At 46.4% G+C, this 22,603-nt stretch overlaps 1 long non-coding RNA gene across 1 annotated transcript; it reads left to right on the top strand.

Moving 5' to 3' along the window:
• Positions 1-1,010: 1,010 nt before the first annotated feature.
• LOC130296237 (uncharacterized) lies at positions 1,011-19,902 on the top strand. The gene is made up of 3 exons (XR_008849166.1): positions 1,011-1,076; positions 11,241-11,448; positions 19,647-19,902. It is a non-coding gene; the product is annotated as an uncharacterized LOC130296237 (long non-coding RNA).
• The last annotated feature ends 2,701 nt before the right edge of the window (positions 19,903-22,603 follow it).

The raw sequence follows: 22,603 nt of genomic DNA, 5'->3' as shown, positions 1-22,603 counted from the left end.
CTTGTACACTGGTGCCCAGTACTGTACACAGTATTCTATTTGTGGTCTCACTAGTGATTTGTACAGCGGTAGAATTATTTCTTTGTCGTGGGCATCTATGCCCATATTGATGCCCCCCATGATTTTATTTGCCTTGGCAGCAGCTGCCCGACACTGGACACTACAGCAAAATTTACTGTAAACTAAGACCCCCCCCCCCCCCATCCCCCCTCCGATCCCCCTGGGCTAATATATATATATATATATATATATATATATATATATATATATAAAATATATGTGTGTGTGGTAGCCCTAGGGGGGTGTATAGTAGTAATAATAATAATAATAATAATAATAATAATAATAATAATAATTTTATTTATATAGCGCCTACAGATTCCACAGCGCTTATAGTATAGTAGTGGGGATGTTGTATCGGTATATGAGGGGTTAATATTAACCCTATAGTTCGTGACGCTAGGCTGAGGGCTAGTATGCTGAGGTAATTCTCTGGCCTATCGCCGCCCTTCCCAGTAACGATAGGTGCATGAAATGACTGAAGGTCCGCAAGGAAATTTAACTTGAACTTGAACAACTTTACTTAAGTGCTTACGGTACATCCAAGGCACAGTAACAGTCTATTATAACAGTCCTTATATTGTTCAGTGACTGACAGTTATTGCGGACCTTGAGGTATTTAGAAAGTCTCTGAATTTAGGGTAGACATTACAGATCCGTCCGGATTTAGGGGGTTAGATTAGGTCCGGTGATGCTGCAGAGTGTCTGGGGATTGATACACTCGTGGTTTATTATTGATCAGCCATCGCCGCAAGGCTCAGGTCTTACTCACTGCGAGAATAGCTGCGCAGGTCCTTCTCGATTGACAGCACAGGAACAAGAGAGAGAATAATGGCCGCCGCTCCCTTATATGGGCAGGGGCGGGGTGAATCTGATTGGTCCGAACACCTGTCATTCACTCGTACACAGAATGATGGGATTGCATACGTCATAGGGATCTCCACAGGTCCTCAAGCAGAAATGCCATAGAGTGCACCTAGTCACGTGACCCGCAGGTCCTGGTACGCTACGCACAGGTAATTGACTATTCATTTACATTTATATAACTATATTTACATAAACCTTGCATAACTTACCGGTTTTACTAGATGGAATAGAGGTGACAAGGGGTAGACTATACAACATGGACCCCTATGTCCTAGGGACTCTGGCTATGGGGACACATACACATAAAGGGACCGCATAGGATGCGGTACCGGGACACCACATAAATATATATATATATATATATATATATATATATATATATATATTACATACAATAACATTCCTACCTCCCTACCATACACTTTTTACTGTTTTTACTATTTTTTAACATTAACCGGCCTGTTCGGGTATATGGACTCCCAGAGTCCCGTTTGGTCGTCCTGCGCTGTGCGGCACCTCCACGCAATGTCAGGGGATGTCACACATCTGGCTGGGAACCACATAGCTCCCGTAAAGCAGCTATACAGAGATCTGCCGTGGCCATTCCCAGCTCTGCGCTGACAAATACTGGCCAATGCATGGCCGGTATTTGTCAGCTCATTGCGTATCCCCACACAAGAGATCTCTCCCATAATCTATTTATACCCAGGACTGTATCTATAACAAGGGGGCATCCTCTATGTCTAGAGGAAAGAAGGTTTCTACACCAGAACAGACGGGGGTTCTTTACTGTAAGAGCAGTGAGACTGTGGAATTCTCTGCTTGAGGAGGTTGTCATGGTTAACTCTGTAAAATAATTTAAAAGGGGTCTGGATGCATTTTTGGAGAATAATAACATTACAGGTTATGGATTCTAAATCTATAGGGACAGAAGGTTGATCCAGTGGTTTATTCTGACTGCCATATTTGGCGTCAGAAATAAATGTGTTACGCCGAGCGCTCCGGGTCCCCGCTCCTCCCCGGAGCGCTCGCTACACTCTCGCTACTGCAGCGCTCCGGTCAGATCCACTGACCCGGTGCGCTGCGATACCGCCTCCAGCCGGGATGCGATTCGCGATGCGGGTGGCGCCCGCTCGCGATGCGCACCCCGGCTCCCGTACCTGACTCGCTCTCCGTCGGTCCTGTCCCGGCGCGCGCGGCCCCGCTCCCTAGGGCGCGCGCGCGCCGGGTCTCTGCGATTTAAAGGGCCACTGCACCGCTGATTGGCGCAAGTGGTTCTAATCAGTGTGTTCACCTGTGCACTCCCTATGTATACCTCACTTCCCCTGCACTCCCTCGCCGGATCTTGTTGCCATTGTGCCAGTGAAAGCGTTTCCTTGTGTGTTCCTAGCCTGTGTTCCAGACCTCCTGCCGTTGCCCCTGACTACGATCCTTGCTGCCTGCCCCGACCTTCTGCTACGTCCGACCTTGCTTCTGCCTACTCCCTTGTACCGCGCCTATGTTCAGCAGTCAGAGAGGTTGAGCCGTTGCTAGTGGATACGACCTGGTCATTACCGCCGCAGCAAGACCATCCCGGTTTGCGGCGGGCTCTGGTGAAAACCAGTAGTGACTTAGAACCGGTCCACTAGCACGGTCCACGCCTATCCCTCTCTGGCACAGAGGATCCACCTCCTGCCAGCCGGCATCGTGACAGTAGATCCGGCCATGGATCCAGCTGAAGTCCCTCTGCCAGTTGTCGCCGACCTCACCACGGTGGTCGCCCAGCAGTCACAACAGATAGCGCAACAAGGCCACCAGCTGTCTCAACTGACCGTGATGCTACAGCAGCTACTACCACAGCTTCAGCAATCATCTCCTCCGCCAGCTCCTGCACCTCCTCCGCAGCGAGTGGCCGCTTCAGGCCTACGACTATCCTTGCCGGATAAATTTGATGGGGACTCTAAATTTTGCCGTGGCTTTCTTTCTCAATGTTCCCTGCACTTGGAGATGATGTCGGACCAGTTTCCTACTGAAAGGTCTAAGGTGGCTTTCGTAGTCAGCCTTCTATCTGGAAAAGCTCTGTCATGGGCCACACCGCTCTGGGACCGCAATGACCCCGTCACTGCCTCTGTACACTCCTTCTTCTCGGAAATTCGAAGTGTCTTTGAGGAACCTGCCCGAGCCTCTTCTGCTGAGACTGCCCTGTTGAACCTGGTTCAGGGTAATTCTTCCGTTGGCGAGTACGCCGTACAATTCCGTACTCTTGCTTCTGAACTATCCTGGAATAATGAGGCCCTCTGCGCGACCTTTAAAAAAGGCCTATCCAGCAACATTAAAGATGTTCTGGCCGCACGAGAAATCCCTGCTAACCTACATGAACTCATTCATCTAGCCACTCGCATTGACATGCGTTTTTCCGAAAGGCGTCAGGAGCTCCGCCAGGATATGGACTTTGTTCGCACGAGGCGTTTTTTCTCCCCGGCTCCTCTCTCCTCTGGTCCCCTGCAATCTGTTCCTGTGCCTCCCGCCGTGGAGGCTATGCAGGTCGACCGGTCTCGCCTGACACCTCAAGAGAGGACACGACGCCGCATGGAGAATCTCTGCCTGTACTGTGCCGGTACCGAACACTTCCTGAAGGATTGTCCTATCCGTCCTCCCCGCCTGGAAAGACGTATGCTGACTCCGCACAAAAGTGAGACAGTCCTTGATGTCAACTCTGCTTCTCCACGTCTTACTGTGCCTGTGCGGATATCTGCCTCTACCTTCTCCTTCGCTACTATGGCCTTCTTGGATTCCGGATCTGCAGGAAATTTTATTTTAGCCTCTCTCATCAACAGGTTCAACATCCCAGTGACCAGTCTCGCCAGACCCCTCTACATCAATTGTGTTAACAATGAAAGATTGGACTGTACAATACGTTTCCGCACGGAGCCCCTCCTAATGTGCATCGGACCTCATCACGAGAAAATTGAGTTTTTGGTCCTCCCCAATTGCACTTCCGAAATTCTCCTCGGACTACCCTGGCTTCAACACCATTCCCCAACCCTGGATTGGTCCACTGGGGAGATCAAGAGTTGGGGTTCCTCTTGTTTCAAAGACTGCCTTAAACCGGTTCCCAGTTCTCCTTGCCGTGACCCTGTGGTTCCCCCTGTAACCGGTCTCCCTAAGGCCTATATGGACTTTGCGGATGTTTTTTGCAAAAAACAAGCTGAGACTCTACCTCCTCACAGGCCTTATGACTGTCCTATTGACCTCCTCCCGGGCACTACTCCACCCCGGGGCAGAATTTATCCTCTCTCTGCCCCAGAGACTCTTGCTATGTCTGAGTACATCCAGGAGAATTTAAAAAAGGGCTTTATCCGCAAATCCTCCTCTCCTGCCGGAGCCGGATTTTTCTTTGTGTCCAAAAAAGATGGCTCCCTACGTCCTTGCATTGACTACCGCGGTCTTAATAAAATCACGGTAAAGAACCGCTACCCCCTACCTCTCATCTCTGAACTCTTTGATCGCCTCCAAGGTGCCCACATCTTTACCAAACTGGACTTAAGAGGTGCTTATAATCTCATCCGCATCAGAGAGGGGGATGAATGGAAAACGGCATTTAACACTAGAGATGGACACTTTGAGTATCTGGTCATGCCCTTTGGCCTGTGCAACGCCCCTGCCGTCTTCCAAGACTTTGTTAATGACATTTTTCGTGATCTCTTATATTCCTGTGTTGTTGTGTATCTGGACGATATCCTGATTTTTTCTGCCAACCTAGAAGAACACCGCCAGCATGTCCGCATGGTTCTTCAGAGACTTCGTGACAATCAACTTTATGCCAAAATGGAGAAATGTCTGTTTGAATGTCAATCTCTTCCTTTCCTAGGATACTTGGTCTCTGGCCAGGGACTACAAATGGATCCAGACAAACTCTCTGCCGTCTTAGATTGGCCACGCCCCTCCGGACTCCGTGCTATCCAACGTTTTTTGGGGTTCGCCAATTATTACAGACAATTTATTCCACATTTTTCTACCATTGTGGCTCCTATCGTGGCTTTAACCAAAAAGAATGCCAATCCTAAGTCATGGCCTCCTCAAGCGGAAGACGCCTTTAAACAGCTCAAGTCTGCCTTTTCTTCGGCTCCCGTGCTCTCCAGACCTGACCCATCTAAACCCTTCCTATTGGAGGTTGATGCCTCCTCAGTAGGAGCTGGAGCGGTCCTTTTACAAAAAAATTCTTCCGGGCATGCTGTTACTTGTGGTTTTTTTTCTAGGACCTTCTCTCCGGCGGAGAGGAACTACTCCATCGGGGATCGAGAGCTACTAGCCATTAAATTACCACTTGAGGAATGGAGGCATCTGCTGGAGGGATCAAGATTTCCAGTTATTATTTACACCGATCACAAGAATCTCTCCTATCTCCAGTCTGCCCAACGGCTGAATCCTCGCCAGGCCAGGTGGTCTCTGTTCTTTGCCCGATTTAATTTTTGAAATTCACTTTCGGCCTGCCGATAAGAACATTAGGGCCGATGCTCTCTCTCGTTCCTCGGATGCCTCGGAAGTAGAGCTCTCTCCGCAACACATCATTCCTCCTGACTGCCTGATCTCCACTTCTCCAGCCTCCATCAGGCAAACTCCTCCAGGGAAGACCTTCGTCTCTCCACGCCAACGCCTCGGAATCCTCAAATGGGGTCACTCCTCCCATCTCGCAGGTCATGCGGGCATCAAGAAATCCGTGCAACTCATCTCTCGTTTCTATTGGTGGCCGACTCTGGAGACGGATGTTGTGGATTTTGTGCGAGCCTGCACTGTCTGTGCCCGGGATAAGACTCCTCGCCAGAAGCCCGCTGGTCTTCTTCATCCTCTGCCTGTCCCCGAACAGCCTTGGTCTCTGATTGGTATGGACTTTATTACAGACTTACCCCCATCCCGTGGCAACACTGTTGTTTGGGTGATCGTTGATCGATTCTCCAAGATGGCACATTTCATCCCTCTTCCTGGTCTTCCTTCAGCGCCTCAGTTGGCAAAACAATTTTTTGTACACATTTTTCGTCTTCACGGGTTGCCCACGCAGATCGTCTCGGACAGAGGCGTCCAATTCGTGTCAAAATTCTGGAGGGCTCTCTGTAAACAACTCAAGATTAAATTAAACTTTTCTTCTGCCTATCATCCTCAATCCAATGGGCAAGTAGAAAGAATTAACCAGGTCCTGGGTGATTATTTACGGCATTTTGTTTCCTCCCGCCAGGATGACTGGGCAGATCTTCTACCATGGGCCGAATTCTCGTATAACTTCAGAGTCTCTGAATCTTCCTCCAAATCCCCATTTTTCGTGGTGTACGGCCGTCACCCTCTTCCCCCCCTCCCTACTCCCTTGCCCTCTGGTTTGCCCGCTGTGGATGAAATATCTCGTGATCTTTCCACCATATGGAAAGAGACCCAAAATTCTCTCTTACAGGCTTCATCACGCATGAAGAAGTTTGCTGATAAGAAAAGAAGAGCTCCCCCCATTTTTTCTCCTGGAGACAAGGTATGGCTCTCCGCTAAATATGTCCGCTTCCGTGTCCCTAGCTACAAATTGGGACCACGCTATCTTGGTCCTTTCAAAATTTTGTGCCAGATTAATCCTGTCTCTTACAAACTTCTTCTTCCTCCTTCTCTTCGTATTCCTAATGCCTTTCACGTTTCTCTTCTTAAACCACTCATCATCAACCGTTTCTCTCCCAAACTTGTTTCTCCCACTCCTGTTTCCGGCTCCTCGGACATCTTCTCCGTAAAGGAGATACTGGCCTCCAAGAAGGTCAGAGGGAAAACTTTTTTTTTGGTCGATTGGGAGGGTTGTGGTCCTGAAGAGAGATCCTGGGAACCTGAGGACAATATCCTAGACAAAAGTCTGCTCCTCAGGTTCTCAGGCTCTAAGAAGAGGGGGAGACCCAAGGGGGGGGGTACTGTTACGCCGAGCGCTCCGGGTCCCCGCTCCTCCCCGGAGCGCTCGCTACACTCTCGCTACTGCAGCGCTCCGGTCAGATCCACTGACCCGGTGCGCTGCGATACCGCCTCCAGCCGGGATGCGATTCGCGATGCGGGTGGCGCCCGCTCGCGATGCGCACCCCGGCTCCCGTACCTGACTCGCTCTCCGTCGGTCCTGTCCCGGCGCGCGCGGCCCCGCTCCCTAGGGCGCGCGCGCGCCGGGTCTCTGCGATTTAAAGGGCCACTGCGCCGCTGATTGGCGCAAGTGGTTCTAATCAGTGTGTTCACCTGTGCACTCCCTATGTATACCTCACTTCCCCTGCACTCCCTCGCCGGATCTTGTTGCCATTGTGCCAGTGAAAGCGTTTCCTTGTGTGTTCCTAGCCTGTGTTCCAGACCTCCTGCCGTTGCCCCTGACTACGATCCTTGCTGCCTGCCCCGACCTTCTGCTACGTCCGACCTTGCTTCTGCCTACTCCCTTGTACCGCGCCTATGTTCAGCAGTCAGAGAGGTTGAGCCGTTGCTAGTGGATACGACCTGGTCACTACCGCCGCAGCAAGACCATCCCGCTTTGCGGCGGGCTCTGGTGAAAACCAGTAGTGACTTAGAACCGGTCCACTAGCACGGTCCACGCCTATCCCTCTCTGGCACAGAGGATCCACCTCCTGCCAGCCGGCATCGTGACAAAATGTTTACAATGAGTATGAGTTTTATTTTGCCTTCCTCTGGATCAACTCAGTAGGGACTCATTAGGGTTATAGGTTGAACTTGATGGACTCTGGTCTTTTTTCAACCTTATGAACTATGTTACTATGTTACATGTTTAATGGTGGAGGGCAGAGCTGGTGGTGAATTCTTCATGTGCCACCATTGGTCACCTCACTATTAGTGTTGAGCCGCATAGGCCATATTCGAATTCATGATATTTTGCGAATATATGGACGAATATTCCTCATATATTCGCTAAATTCGCATATTTGTAATATTTGCGTTTTATTTTCGCATATGCGAAAAATTGGCATAAGCAAAAATTAGCATAAGCGAAAAATAGCATATGCGGAAATTTGCATATTCCAAAATTTGCATATGCAAATTTTCGCATATGATCACTGTGATGTGTACTGTGAAAATATATATATGAATATTCGTAATTGCGAATATATAGTGCTATATTCGCGAATATTCGTGAATTTGCGAATATGCGATATTCGCTAATAAAATTCGCATTGCGAATATTCGCGAGCATCACTACACACTATGTCCATATTGCCATCCAATGAAACATGCCATGGTTTTATTCCTCTAAAATGTAAAGACTTCTCTTATAATGTGGCCTTTCTACATAGTTCTCCTTGCTATCTAAAGGTGTAGTTCACTTGGGACAGGTTCTGCTAAAAATAAGCCAGCCTCCAAAGATCAGCCATAATAAGTGGGTGGTTAATTCAGCAAGTGGTCAGTTTTCACACAGCATCCCAAGAGGGGAAATGAAGCATTACAAAATCCCAATAAAATCAAGAAGCTATCCATGTAATGCCCAGCCCTCCAGCAAGAGATATGCTCTATCTAGCCATATGAAGAACCTCTATTAATTCTAACAGAGTATTTGAATATAGGCTTTCTAGCACAGATAACCTCTTTAAGGTAAAATTACGGCCTCATTTCCATTCCTCTTATTCTTTATTGAGCTCACCAGTCGTATAGATATGTGATTAGCTAATACAGAATAACGGGATACAAAGTGAAGATGTAAGCCGAACCTTTATCCTCGGCTATAGAAAACCTTTCAAGCTCTGCTGAGTCTCAGCTCATAACTCAGCTCCAGCAGAATATAAGTTATTAAGTGAGATAGCTGTGTTCTCTTCTCTGCTCCTCCCTGGCCCTCAGAGAATATACAAACTCCTCCTGATCTCTCTCTGACAGTAGAAAGCCACAGACTGGAGCTTCTCCTTACATTCTACAGAAAAGTGCCAGGCTTCAAGTGTGACATTTGTGGTCACGTCTGCACAATCGTATTGAGAAGTGCCCGAATTGCCAGTGGATAAGATATTGCTTTGTGGATTAAAGGGTTTATCCAGGAAATGTTTTATATATATACATATATATATATATATTATATATATATATATATATATATATATATATATATATATATATCTCAACTGGCTCCAGAAAGTTAAACAGATTTGTAAATTACTTCTATTAAAAAATCTTAATCCTTTCAGTACTTATGTGCTGCTGAAGTTGAGTTGTTCTTTTCTGTCTAAATGCTCTCTGCTGACACCTATCTCGGGAACTCTCCAGAGTAGAAGCAAATTCCCATACTCCTACTCTCCTACTCTGTGCAGTTCCCGAGACAGACATGTGTCAGAGAGCACTGTTGTCAGACAGAAAAGTACAACTTAATTTCAGCAGCGGATAATTATTGGAAGAATTAAGATTTTTTTATAGAAGTAATTTACAAATCTGTTTAACTTTCTGGAGCCAGTTGATATATAATATATATATATATTTTTTTTTTCCTGCAATGCCCCTTTAAAGCTAGAGGGACAGAACAATAGGATTTGTCTCTCCATTGCCATATGGGGACACTTTGGTAAGCTGCAGCTGCATCAAGTTTGACACGTCATGGGGTCACCATGAGTTACCTATTTCGTTACCATTAATTACGACAAACAAACCTTAAACATCAACATAATGCATAGATAACACAGATGCAAAGAGTTTATTGAATAATTCAGATCAAAGCATTGCAGCTAATGCACAGAATATGGTCAGCAACTAACCCACATACCACATGTTTCTTTAACAGAAACCTGGCTGCAGGTGACTGTGTACCCCCAACATCAAGAAGTCAATTTTTTTAAACAACTTCCCAATAAGTCCTTTTTTGCCATTTTGGCGACATGGGATAATAAAAAAGATAGATAATAACAATAATACATAAATAAAACTGAATGAAGTAAAAATAGATAAATACAAAAATATTAAATAAACATCTGCCAATCTTTCACAAAGCCCTGTTCCAACATATTCATGTTAACTAGGGCATATCATACATCAAACTACCTGTCACACAATGGCAAAAAAAATGCAACTCTTGTTTTAAAGATATTAAACCACTGGAGGGGGGGGGTAAGGCGTTTAAAGAATGTCCACATAATAAAAAAAAAAATCTATGGAAGCAGTACAGATGTAGTGGCCGCCAACATTGTTCATTTTGTAGTGTGCCATGCTATTGGCATAGTATACCAAGAAATGTACATACAGGAAAAGGGGCTCATCTCCATCTCCGGATTCCCTGTTCCTGTACCATAAGCAATGATGCATACAATAGCGCGTGCATCACAGCTCATTATTCTGATTACATGGCATGCTATGCAATTGGTGTAGACTGTCACAGAATCTTCTACAGGAGCAAGGATTTGTGTCTATCCCCAGACTACCTGTTCCTGGACCTTGAGCAGTGATGCATACAGGACCATGTGCATCGCTGCTCACCTCTGTCAGTAATCGGCAATGTATAAAGTGCTGTGTGCATCACCACTCGCCTCTTGCAATCAGCCTGGACTTGCAACCATCCCGGGTTAAGTCTCCATTGACCTGGCAGTTAAAGCTGCACTGTGTTGGCCTGGTATTCTATCATGTAGCACTGCTGTGTTCTAGAATGATGAGAGAAACTACATCTGTATACTGTAAGCTCCCCCTACTAATGGTTGCAAGAAAACAGAGTTTCATAATTTACAAGTATTTAGAACGGAATCTAGGATTGCTTGTAATTGTTCCTTATATTTCTGTATATCGGAAGTTATACAGAAATATAAGAGTATGCCACAATTTTTTGGAAAATTGGAAGTATATGGCAGTACATTATATGTTTAGTGCACATGCATGGTAGCCATGCGTATGACCGCTTACATGAGGTATGCGTGGTGGCTCTATGATTGGCCCTACAGATTTGCAGACCTGGTGGAGCACCATACATTTTACAATTGTGATGTCTTAGAGGGTGCAGTACCACATACACTACATTACACTATCAGCAGTGAAGGGCATACCATACAAGTCCTAAGGGTCCTCCAGGCAATAGGCCACATAGCTTGTTTGTTTTTATCCACAGAGGACCAACACTCTGGCTTGTTGCACCCTTAGCTTGCAGACAACATGCAGTAAGTGTTGCATTTACAAAATGATTCTTAAAGAGCACTATAAGGGAGAACAATTTAGTTATTAACGTGTTTAAGACATTAAAAATGACCTTTCTATTACACATATTTCAGACCTCATGTCTATAAAGAAAAATGATGTTCCCGGGGAATTATATTTTGCAGAAATAGGGCAATTTAATCCTTAGACTCGGCCTTTATGTTGTTACTGTTCAGGGTTGTAAAGATGAAGAGCAGCGAGGAAATGGAAAGCATTTATCTATTACCGCTAAATTCATGATAATCAATGGATTATGCAACGGCTCGATATGCATCAGTGAGTCAAGACTCAGGGGGCCAAGAAGGTCAACCACCTCAAAGGGCAGAGAGAGATGGAAGCTCATGCCAGGATAGGGATAAGAGGGCTTGAATCTGACAAAACCAGGTAATGATTAGAAGCATGATCAGAACATAAAGCCTCGATGACCCCTAACACTGGAAGCTTTCAGGTTCTATCACATTACAAAGATTGAACTATTCATGCTGGGCCTGATTGACAGGTGCTATTGTTATTTGCAGTACAGAATACGGGAGAAATTTTTGAGTAAATAAAAATTTAAAGTGAACTGGACTAGTACATTGTAGAATTCATACATTAGCTGTGAGAATATAAATGTAGAGCGTGTGCTGTAAACTGAGTTATGGATGATCTTTAAAACATGAAGACTCTCATTCAGTTTGAAAAATAAGACTTTTGTTACGTTATGCGCTCCAGCCACAGACGCTGGCCGTGAGCGCATGCCATTACCTGCTGCTGTCGACAGGGTTGGGACTCGCATCGCGGGATGCGCCCGCATGCGAGCCCCAGTCTGTCTCTCACCAGGTGTTTCTCCTGCCCCCACCTCTGCCTCTCTGCTCCGGCACACATGCCCCCATCCCCTGGACGTGTGCGCGTCTGAGCTTTAAGATTTAAAGGGCCAGTGCGCTCATTAGTGTTATTCACCTGTGGCTCATTGCTTAATTCCTCCACCCTCCTCACTTCCCTGCCGAATCTTTGTTGCCTTGAGCCTGAGAGAAAGCATTCCTGTTATTGCCTTGCTGTGTATCTGATCCTTTGCTCCATGACCTGACCTTGCCCCTTGCTGCCTGTCTACTGACCATTTGCTACATTCCTGACTACGCTACTGTGCCGCCTGCCCTGACCTTCTGCTATCCTGACTACGAGCTGCCTTATCCCACCTGTGCCTCACATCTGCTTTGTGGCGGGCTCTGGTGAAAACCAGCGGCACCTTAGACTCCGCTCCCTGGTATGGTCCAAATCATCTGCCACACAGGTCCAGCGGATCCACATCCACCGGGGTTCCTGTCTTCTGAAACCTGAGTGTTACAACTTTAACCGCCTTATTTTGGCATAATCATTTAGTGTATTTGTGCTCTTTAAAGGGGTACTCCGGCCCTAAGACATCTTATCCCATATCCAAAGGATAGGGGATAAGATGTCTGATCGCGGGGGTTCTGCCGCTGGGGACCCGCATAATCTTAGCTGCACGAAGCGATGATCACTCTGTGTCTGAAGCCTCACGACCACGGGACCAGAGTATCGTGATATCAGGACTCCTCCCTCTTGTGATGTCATGCCCGCCCCCTCAATGAAAGTCTATGGGAGGAAGCGTGATGGCCATGATCAGACATCTTATCCCCTATCCTTTGGACAGGGAATAAGATGTCTTACGGCCTGAGTACCCCTTTAAAGAATGAAAGCTGGATGAGAGAACCTTTAATGTATCCACTACTACTCAAATAACTGTTTTGTCCTCTGAAAATGGTAAATGTGTAATAAAATCCATGGGGCTATGGGACTATGGTTTCTTTGGTATGAGTAGTGGATGGATTTCACTCAATGGTGAGATTGGGGGCAATTTGAGACCCGCACAAACCACACATGTAGTCACATAAGCAGAGTTATTAAGAGACAATGAAGTCTACCAGTAGTAGTGGGATACCAATTTTTATGTGCCATCGATTTTCAGGTAACCACTAAGAACAAAATAATGTAATTCACAGAGTAGCTGTAAACAGAGATGAGGAAGAAGGAGTAGATTCTCATTTAGCAGAGAGAGGTTGACAAATCCTTTCTGGACTTGGGTAGGAATGTAAAGCTTTTGTAAATAGCCGAGACTATGATACTTTGAGTTAGGATAGGTTCTTGTTCTGGAAGGGAATTGTTATTGGTAACAACACCTTTTTATTACACTGGGAAATACCTGTCCACCAAGATGACCCTTCTCAGAGTCAAGTAGGTCCCAGAGTTGTTTTGCTGATAAATGTTTAGAACTTATTTAGATCTGCAGAATTACAGTAGTAGAGGAGACACTTGCATGTGAGTAGCTCCTATGATGGGTGACAAGGTTGTTTCCAGTTGTGGTAGTTGTGTTCTCCTCCAGACTGGAATGGAAAAACTGAGATGATAGCAAGCTCCCATTAGCATTCCCTAAGTTATCAGTCATTCTATAGGTGCCCACCTGGTTAAATACACAAAGTTATAACATAAATCTATTGTACTACAATACAAGCACTACATTTTTATATTCATGATGCTCTTCAAGTTCTATATCAATTGTATTAATATTTCATACTTTTCTGTTTTTAGTACAATTGTGAATTTGCACTTATCACTCCTGATTCTCTCTCACTATTCTACTATCTGGCTTCTACTGACATTGAAGAAGTAATTACAAATTAATGAAGGAAAAAGAAAGATTAAAAATCTTTAAAAAATCTGGATGGGTGATCAGTAGATCACTACAGATTTTGGATCTCTAACCCCTGGTGATCAGCATTTAATTCTGCAGAGACAACTACTGGACAAAAGTAGCATTAGATGGTATTCAAGCAAATGAATAGCTATCCTTGCGATGCCAGGATGCGTTGGCTCCACCAAAGTGGTTTTTGCTCATATAGAATTGCTCGGCCTTCTGTAATATAGAGAAAGGTCCTTAGTTGTGGACATTCATGTGCCGCGACAGGATATCATGACATGTCTTACCTTTACATGCGGTAAATTAACTCCAATCTAGCTCTCTTAAAGCAAAAGCAAACCTCTCAATCATGCTAAGAAAAGGAACACTTTTCTGTATCCATGTTGATTTTCTAAAAGTTGTCGGCTTTGGAAAATCCCTACTTGTAATACTGGTCCCTTAAAAATAAGCAGACAACAAAGTGTCCCTCTGCACAGTGTCCATTTAAATCAATGGGTTGTCTGTGCAATGCAGGACTGGACAGGTCCTCCAATATGAGAAACGTTCCACCCTGGCGAAAAGATGAGCATCCAGGACAGAGTAATCTCCTCTATTGACTCACAGGCTTGTTAGTTGGACAATCTTTTTAAAGAAGTTACCTGTCCATGCTCATGCAATGGTTAAATGTGCCAGGTTTTGACACCCCCCACAAATGAAAACAACAGATACACATGCAAGCCTGCCAGGATGCTGGTAGGTGATGTACAGTGAACCTGAGGAAGGTGCAAGTTATTGCCGAAATGTGTTGTCCTATTGTCTCACATAAAGTTGACCTGTCTTGTGCATCTATTGTGGTGAAGATGTTTTGTGCAGTGATACAGCAGCACTTATTAGACCTTTCTTTTTTGTTCTTTCTCTTCCATTTACAAATGAACATACCACAACTCAAAACACAGGTGAAGGGTAAATTAGCAACTTTAAATATAAAGACCCAGTTATAAAGCCCACTAACACACTATTTCTAAACCGAAAATTTTTACTTTTATTTATTAAAGGAAAGTATCATAATAATCATTGTATTTATTCAGTGCCAACAGATTCCGCAGCACAAAATTTTGAGGTACAAAGAAAGACAAGTATTAGACATAACAATATTACACACTAACTATTCAAACAGGAGGAGTCAGGGCCCAAAGGATAGGGGATAAGTTTTAGATTGTGGGGGGTTCGACTGCTCTGACCCCCGCAATCTCTTGCATGGTGCCCCGGCTCTCCTTGGGAATGGAGCATGTGGATGACGTGTTTATGATATGGGAGGGAACACGTAGTGAACTTGATAGTTATGTAGAAACACTGAATCATTGTCATGATTTAACTTAATTTACTTTAGAGACCGATCTCCAGAAGATCCATTATTTGGATGTGGAAGTCTACAAAGAAGGGATTAAGCTTCAGTCCACTTTGTATAAAAAAGAAGCTGACAGAAATAATTTATCTAGGAATAGCTTTCATGCCCCCCAGACATTCAAGGGAATCCCAAAAAGTAAGTTTGTTAGGCCAAACGAATTTGCAGTACTGAGGATGAAAAATAAAGAGATGTTGATTAAAAAATTTGTTCAGAGGGGACACAGAGAGGAAGAGGTAAGAAAAGTAGGAGAGGAGATACAGGAGATTCCAAGACAACAATTAAGACAGAGAAAAAAGAAAGACAAAAAGAAACAGATTGATGAGTTTGTTTATTTGGGCACATATGACAAACATGCCCGATTAATTAAAAATACTATAAAGAAACATTGGGGTCTCCTTAAGGTGGATACAAAATTTGGCAAAATGTTTGGCAACATGCCTGTCACGATTCGGCTTCCAGGTAGTGGATCCTCTGTGCCAGAGAGGGATTGGCGTGGACCGTGCTAGTGGACCGGTTCTAAGCCACTACTGGTTTTCACCAGAGCCCGCCGCAAAGCGGGATGGTCTTGCTGCGGCGGTAGTGACCAGGTCGTATCCACTAGCAACGGCTCACCTCTCTGGCTGCTGAAGATAGGCGCGGTACAAGGGAGTAGGCAGAAGCAAGGTCAGACGTAGCAGAAGGTCGGGGGCAGGCGGCAAGGTTCGTAGTCAGGATGGGTAGCAGAAGTTCAGGTACACAGGCTTTGGACACACTAAACGCTTTCACTGGCACAAGGCAACAAGATCCGGCAAGGGAGTGCAAGGGAGGAGACTAGATAAAGGCAGGGAGCAGGTGGGAGCCAATTAAGCTAATTGGGCCAGGCACCAATCATTGGTGCACTGGCCCTTTAAGTCTCAGAGAGCTGGCGCGCGCGCGCCCTAGAGAGCGGAGCCGCGCGCGCCAGCACATGACAGCAGGGGACCGGGACGGGTAAGTGACCTGGGATGCGACTCGCGAGCGGGCGCGTCCCGCTGTGCGAATCGCATCCCCAACGGCCAAAACAGTGCAGCGCTCCCGGTCAGCGGGACTGACCGGGGCGCTGCAGGGAGAAAGACGCCGTGAGCGCTCCGGGGAGGAGCGGGGACCCGGAGCGCTAGGCGTAACAGTACCCCCCCCCTTAGGTCTCCCCTTCTCTTTGTCCGGTAACTGCCTCCCCTGGGATGAGGACACCGGGAAAGAATGGAGGGTTTCCTCAACGGCAGGCAGTACAGCAGGAGTGGGAATGGGGAGGGAGGGCAGAGGGCGAGGCCTGGCACGGGGCAGTGTGACACCAGGACGGGGGCCATGGGGAGGCACAGAGGCTTGCCTGATGGGACTGGGAGGGGGGGAGAGGCACTTCCTGTGGCAGGCAGAGTCCCAGTTCCTGATCTCCCCGGTGGTCCAATCAATGGTGGGGGAATGAAGCCGGAGCCAAGGCAGACCGAGGAGGACCTCAGAGGTACAGTTGGGGAGAATGAAGAACTCAATCCTTTCGTGGTGGGGTCCGATAGACATCAGGAGGGGTTCTGTGCGGTAACGCACGGTGCAGTCCAATCTGGCTCCGTTGACCGCGGAAATGTAGAGCGGTTTGACGAGACGGGTCACCGGGATGCTGAATCTATTAACAAAGGACTCCAACATAAAATTCCCGGAGGCACCAGAGTCCAAGCAGGCCACGGCTGAGATGGAGGAGTTGGCTGTAGGGGAAATCCGCACGGGCACCGTGAGACGTGGAGAAGAAGACTTAGAAGCAAAAGATGCCACACCCACGTGAGCTGGGTGCGTGCGTGCGTTTCCCAGGCGTGGAGGACGGATAGGGCAATCCACCAAGAAATGCTCAGTACTGGCACAGTACAGACAGAGATTTTCTTCTCTACGGCGATTCCTCTCTTCCTGGGTCAGGCGAGACCGATCCACTTGCATGGCCTCCTCGGCGGGAGGCCCAGGCGAAGACTGCAAAGGATGCTGTGGGAGAGGTGCCCAGAGATCTAAGTCTTTTTCCTGGCGGAGCTCTTGGTGTCGCTCAGAAAAACGCATGTCAATGCGGGTAGCCAAATGGATGAGTTCTTGGAGGTTGGCAGGAATCTCTCGTGCGGCCAGCACATCCTTGATGCGACTGGATAGGCCTTTTTTAAAGGTCGCGCAGAGAGCCTCATTATTCCAGGATAGTTCAGAAGCAAAAGTACGGAATTGTATGGCGTACTCGCCAACGGAAGAATTACCCTGGACCAGGTTCAGCAAGGCAGTCTCAGCAGAAGAGGCTCGGGCAGGTTCCTCAAAGACACTTCGGACTTCAGCAAAGAAGGACTGGACTGTGGCTGTGGCAGGATCATTGCGGTCCCAGAGCGGTGTGGCCCAAGACAAGGCCTTTCCTGAAAGAAGACTTACTACGAACGCCACCTTAGACCGTTCTGTAGGAAACAAGTCTGACAACATCTCCATATGCAGGGAACACTGAGACAAAAATCCACGGCAGAGTCTGGAGTCCCCATCAAATTTGTCCGGCAGGGACAAGCGGAGGTTAGGAGCGGCCACTCGCTGCGGAGGAGGTGCAGGAGCTGGCGGAGGAGATGGTTGCTGCTGTAGCAGAGGCAGAATTTGCTGTAACATGGCGGTCAACTGCGACAGCTGCTGTCCTTGTTGGGCAATCTGCTGCGATTGCTGAGCGACCACCGTGGGAAGATCAGCGAGACTTGGCAGCGGCACCTCAGCGGGATCCATGGCCGGATCTACTGTCACGATTCGGCTTCCAGGTAGTGGATCCTCTGTGCCAGAGAGGGATTGGCGTGGACCGTGCTAGTGGACCGGTTCTAAGCCACTACTGGTTTTCACCAGAGCCCGCCGCAAAGCGGGATGGTCTTGCTGCGGCGGTAGTGACCAGGTCGTATCCACTAGCAACGGCTCACCTCTCTGGCTGCTGAAGATAGGCGCGGTACAAGGGAGTAGGCAGAAGCAAGGTCAGACGTAGCAGAAGGTCGGGGGCAGGCGGCAAGGTTCGTAGTCAGGATGGGTAGCAGAAGTTCAGGTACACAGGCTTTGGACACACTAAACGCTTTCACTGGCACAAGGCAACAAGATCCGGCAAGGGAGTGCAAGGGAGGAGACTAGATAAAGGCAGGGAGCAGGTGGGAGCCAATTAAGCTAATTGGGCCAGGCACCAATCATTGGTGCACTGGCCCTTTAAGTCTCAGAGAGCTGGCGCGCGCGCGCCCTAGAGAGCGGAGCCGCGCGCGCCAGCACATGACAGCAGGGGACCGGGACGGGTAAGTGACCTGGGATGCGACTCGCGAGCGGGCGCGTCCCGCTGTGCGAATCGCATCCCCAACGGCCAAAACAGTGCAGCGCTCCCGGTCAGCGGGACTGACCGGGGCGCTGCAGGGAGAAAGACGCCGTGAGCGCTCCGGGGAGGAGCGGGGACCCGGAGCGCTAGGCGTAACAATGCCCCATTTCACATATAGAAAAGGGAAATCACTAGCAAATAGCCTTGTAAGGGCTGATGTTAAAAAGAAGAAAATTGCAAAATAGACATTTTTACAATCTAAAAATAAAGGTACATTTGCATGCTTGTCATGTTCTAACTGTTCTAGCATCATAAGAAGTGACCACATCGTCCATCCATTAAATGGAACTAAGTTCCCTATTAAGGGATGGTACAGCTGTGAAAAAAAACAAGCTATTTATTTACTCAAGTGCCCCCGTGGCAGGATTTACGTAGGTCAAACGATGCAATGTGTAAAATACCGGATTACTGAACATCGTTCTGTAATCCGGAAAGCACTTGCAAAGAAAAAATCAGTTGAAGAAAGTAACAAATATAGTGAAACGGGAGTTGTCAGACATTTTGTCGAACAGAACCATAGAATCAGTGAACTGAGGTGGATGATAATTGAAGAAATACAAGGTAGTACTGAAATTGAAGTTAAGAAAAGATTATTGCAACATGAAGTTTATTGAATTGAGACAATGGCCCTCATTTACTTAGAAAATCGGGTTGTAAGTCTATGTTGCTTTCTTACCCGACTGCTTTTTTCCCCTGGTATTTATTATTATGTTGCATCCTGTTTGTCGCACGGGGGTTTTGTTGGTTTTGGTTTCCAACTCCTCTGAGTTGTCGGGAAAAAATCCAACAAATTCGGGTTGGAAACCTTTATAAATACGTGGGAAAGCTCAGAAATATCGGGTTACGCCCCTTTTTCGGGTTTGGGAGAATCCACATCGGGTCCGTCGGGAAAAAAATGTTGCATCGTGTCGCAGACTGGGGCACGATGTCTGCGACATGTCGCAGACAAAGATGCGCCAAAAAAACGCGACAAAAGAAGTCGGGTTTAGAATAGTAAATGAGGGCCATTAAATTCATTGAACCCGAATGGGCTTAATGAATCATGTAATTTTGGAGTGTACCGGTGAGAAGTCATCTTATATGCTGTCCGTAGTTCCATTTTTTATGTATGCTTTAAATTTTATTATTCTCGTTTTTAGAGATAAGTTCTGGCGAGATTGACATATCTATTTAATGTGATGGTGAGAACGTTAGGTATACTTGAAAAAGGAGGCGTGGTCTCCGAAACGTCGTAAGGTGTCAACGCAAGCTCCAGTCGGTTCCCCTTCGTGAGAGGAAGGTCATCTTGCTAACAGGAAGCCCGGACATGGGGTGAAAATTTCCTACAGCTTGAAGAGTGTCTTTTGATAATTTTGTATGATCAACTTTTTGCTATATTTTGCTAAAGACATTGTGAATTTTTACAAGATGTTCACTAAAGCATTTTAAAAAGTGGCAAAGTTGTTGGTGGTGTTTATTACTATTGCTATATGGAGCATGTGGACCCCCGCACAAAGCGGCGGCCGACATGCCACCTCTATGTATCTCTATTGGAGAGCTGGAGATAGCCGAACAGCTTTCTCATAAAGATACATGGAGGGAGTGTGTTGACCGCTGCTTCATGCTGGAGTCGAAATGCCCCTTTTCCGGGGATAGCCGTGGTGCAGAAGATTGTAGGGATCCCATTGGTCGGACCCCCAGCAAACTAAAACTAATCCCCTGTGCTTTGGATAGGGGATACGTTTTCTTCTATGATATATCTCCTTTAAAGTGGTATTCCAGGATTTCTTTTTTATTTTACTATGCTACAGGGGCTGTAAAGTTAGTGTAGGTCATAATATACTGTCTGTACCTGTGTGTGATGTTGGTCTCACAATTCTTTTGTGATTTTAACAGCATACAAAATTACTCAGGTCTCCCGTTTTCCCAGGTTACAGTGCGTTGAGATGTGACATCACTAGTCAGGTGATGACAGGGTGCTTCAATGGGTGGAGTGACCACTGAGTGGGAGAGAGATCATCAATGGAACTAGGGAATGTGTTGTTTGAGAACAAAATTCAACTGGAAATACCCAGTTCACAAAAAAAATATCCTCATCTTTATGGTAATCTCACAACATAGCCATTTAGCCCCAAGACAAGCAGAGATCCTTCCTAAGTATGTCCATTACTGTCTGGCAGGTATGTACTAAAATCCCCTTATGGTGGATTACCCCTTTAATAAAAAAAAAAAATATGAATATATATTCTTGGTGTTCAGGGCATGAACTTGCATTAAATGAATTATGAAAACAACTTCATTCAGCACTACAATAATAAACAGTTTGTGGAAACTAGTGAAAAGCAAATAGCATAGGAACTGAAGATCCTTAGAACCACTACTCTGGTTCTACAGCAGCCTATGTTTCCATCACACATGCACCATAGGTATATTCCAATGGCAGTGGCTGCAGTCTTCCAAGGAAAAATTCTAAACACACTGCACACTGCACACTGCCCCCTTACATGTTTCACCCATAGGGCTTCTTCAGAAGTCTAGGGCTTAATACCATCCCAAAAAAAAACACACTATATATTCATAAATATATTCTGTTCACCCCCCGTCTGGATGGCTGACCTTCTTATTTCTTGACCTCTTCATCTGCATATGTAATTAGTTTGTGCATTTTGGCTTTCCTTCTTCTCAGATCTGTCCCACCAGGTCCTTTAGGTGAAATGTGAAGTTTTCTGTTGTGATTTCTTTGACATATCACATAACCAAGATCCATTACAGAGAAAAAAGTAAGGTCCCCGCAGTTCATATGTCAAAGCAAGGGCAAGACTATAATTTCAGCACCATGGACAAAGATGCAATTAGAAAATGTCAAAGAAAAGCTGTGGCAGAAATTCAGGGCACATCCTCAGATTTATGCTGTGTCTTTGCACATGTATGTTCTATGGATTAAATAGTCCATGTGTGCCTACCTGTTATGGGCAAGAAGTGAATGAGATGTGGCTTTGTGTGGAATTATTGCAGATTGTGGCTTGCAACTCGTATGCAACTGCAAGAAAAATCGAGACAAGACTGTGTGGAGACACAGATGTGGAGTAGGGTAAAAAAAAATAATGCTGCTCTAAAAGTTCCCAAGAGCACAGTGACCTCCATAATTCTTAAATGGAAGACACTTGGAACAACTAGAATTACTAGAGCTGACCACCACCCCAACCTATGTAATCGGGGGAGAAGGGCCAAAGTAAAAGAGATAACAAGAGCCCAGTGGTCACCCTTACTGAGCTCCAAAGATCCAGTGTGTAGAACGTCAACCATCAATGTAGCCATCCAAAGTTTGCAAAAAAGCATCATAACCCCTTAAAGGGGTACTCCGCCCCTAGACATCTTTTCCCCTATCCAAAGGATAGGGGATAAGATGTCAGATCGCCGGGGTCCTGCTGCTGGGGACCCCTGGGATTGCCTCTGCGGCTCCCTGCTATCAATACTGCACAGAGAGTGTTCGCTCTGTGTGTAATGACGGGCAATACAGGGGCCAGTGCATTGTTACGTCACGGCTGCACCCCTCGTGACATCACGGCCCGGCCCCTCAATACAAGTCTATGGGAGGGGACGTGGCGGTCGTCACATCCCCTGCCATAGACTTGCATTAGGGGGCGGGCCGTGATGTCACGAGGGGCGGAGCCATGACATCACGCTGGTCCGTCCCCTGTATCGCCCTTCATTACGCACAGAGCGAATTCGCTGTGCAGTAATGATAGCGGGGAGCCGCAGCGGCGATCCTAGGAGTCCCCAGCCTTTGGATAGGGTATACGATGTCTAGGGGCGGAGTACCCCTTTAAGGACCACAGTTTTTTTTCCTTTTTTGCACTTTCATTTTTTCCTGCTCACCTTCTAAAAATCATAACGCTTGCAATTTTCCACCTACAGACCCATAAGAGGGCTTGTTTTTTACTCCATCAATTTTATTTTGTAATGACATCAATAATTTCACCACAAAATCTACGGCAAAACCAGAAAAAAAATATTTGTTGGGCTAAAAGGAAAAAAAATAACTAAACGGCATTTAGTAATTTTTGGGGTCTTCCGTTTCTACGCAGTAAATTTTTCGGTAAAAATGACACCTTAT

This window comes from Hyla sarda, chromosome 12 (genome assembly GCF_029499605.1).
Source record: "Hyla sarda isolate aHylSar1 chromosome 12, aHylSar1.hap1, whole genome shotgun sequence".
Classification (NCBI taxonomy): domain Eukaryota; kingdom Metazoa; phylum Chordata; class Amphibia; order Anura; family Hylidae; genus Hyla; species Hyla sarda.
This window is presented reverse-complemented; position numbering and strand designations above follow the sequence as displayed.